Genomic DNA, 1,979 nt, shown 5'->3' with positions numbered 1-1,979 from the left:
CAGCCAAAGTATTCATTCTACTCCTCATCTCTGGACTGTGTCCAGGTAAATGACCTCTTTAAATTACCCTAAAAATGTGAGCCACATTGCTTAGCAGCCATTCTGATTTGCCTCAGGTGTTGACTGGGTTAGGGAGGTGGAGAAAGACCATTTCTGGTTGTCCAAGATTAAATTTTTAATGTATTTCCTAAAGAGAAATGTGCTTGCACATAATGAATAGCTTGCAGAGTGTTTTTCCTAACAGATTTCTATACATTGAGGTTCAAATAGGCTTGTATTGAATGCACTGGAGATTCAGTCATCATTTATAGTGTTTATTCAATGGAGCAATACCTTTGTAAATAACATACTTGTGGCTTATTGTGTTTTTGGAAATTGAGAATTTTTCATAATCTATTTAAGGTTTTTGACAAAGTATTGAGTTGTATAAGACATTGAATCACTGCAGTTAATAGTAACCTGATATGTTATCTTTATAAATGTGGTTATTTATGATAGTTAGAGAGCCACCTCACTTCTAACTCCATCTTAATCTTCCTCTCTCTCTTTTTTCACTGAGGTAAGGGACAGTTATACCTAGTTTGGGCCTAATTACTTTTTGCTGTCAAGTGGCTAAAGGGCAAGATTTGTTCTGAAATTCTGTTTGGATCAACGGCTGCCATGTTGTTAGATATCTAGAGGTTAACCAAAGAACTGAAAAGAAAGACATTTATTTCACCTTAATGTCCCTATTATCCATGTAGTTCAGGATTTCAACTGTGCGTGTGGTCAAGGTCAATGACACTAGTTCCAAGAAAGTTTAATGATGCATATTCTCACTTTCAACTCAGTTTAGAATGGTTGGGTAGAGAAAAGTAATGAAGGGTTGCATTGTTAAATATCATAGAAGTAGCTCTGTAGTTACAGAAATCACATTCTTCAGGAACTTTTTTCCTAGGGCTGCCATTTTTCATTATAAGCCATGGTTATAAATGAATTTTACTGGATGTTTTCTTTACTAGAAATTTATCACTACAAGATGGACGAGGTAGGACCAGTTTTTCCAAATCAGATTCTATATAAATGATGCCAAGGAATGCTTACTAATTTTGCTGTTTAAACCTCTGTGAAATGACTAATGGATTTATAGGGCAAATGATATTTCAAAATCTATTAATTCCATATGTCTGAAGGAAATTTGTCAGCATAACAAGTGATTCAAAATTGGTTTGATCAGGATATAGAATTAAATATATCCTTGTTTCCATGGTACTCCAACATTTATCCTTTGTTGAATTACTGTAACAAAAGTAGCTAGGCCAACCTTTAACTTACCCAATTATGTGTGGCTAGATATCTATATTTAAAATGGACCTCAAGCTGAGAAAATGGGAGCATTCATTTCTCATAATTAATTTGGCTTTCATATCCAAGTATATTAAACAAAAATGTTAGAGATTAAGAATATTTGTATTTGTTTCCCAGTTTGGCTGCTTGCAATTTAACTATAAAATGTAGAGAAGGCCTTTAAGTAGAATGGATACAGCTGTTTCCATTAGGGATTTGGGGTTACATGATTCCCTAATCTCAAATTACTAACATTATGGTGATGGAATGAGCAGTGTGTGTGTATGTGTGTGTGTGTGTGTGTGAGAGAGAGAGAGACAGAGAAAGAAATGTATACATACATACATATGTTCATACCTAATATATATGTATATAATATATATACATCCATTTCTAAAACTAGGTGAGATGTGGATATAAAATTTTAAGGTCCTTGATATTATTGACAAATTGTCTTCCAGAAGATTAGTCGATTTCACATTTCCACTCAATGTTTTACAAAATATTTCAAATCTGGACAAAATATTTTATCATTTACTAATGTTTATAAATATATATGTGTGTGTGTATACACACAAAATACCCCTAATATTTTTTTTTTTTAGCTCACGGGCCCAACCGCTCCGCGGCACGTGGGATCTTCCCGGACCGGG

The sequence above is a fragment of the Lipotes vexillifer genome, unplaced genomic scaffold, assembly GCF_000442215.2.
Source record: "Lipotes vexillifer unplaced genomic scaffold, Lipotes_vexillifer_v1.1 scaffold465, whole genome shotgun sequence".
Classification (NCBI taxonomy): Eukaryota; Metazoa; Chordata; class Mammalia; order Artiodactyla; family Lipotidae; genus Lipotes; species Lipotes vexillifer.
This window is presented reverse-complemented; position numbering follows the sequence as displayed.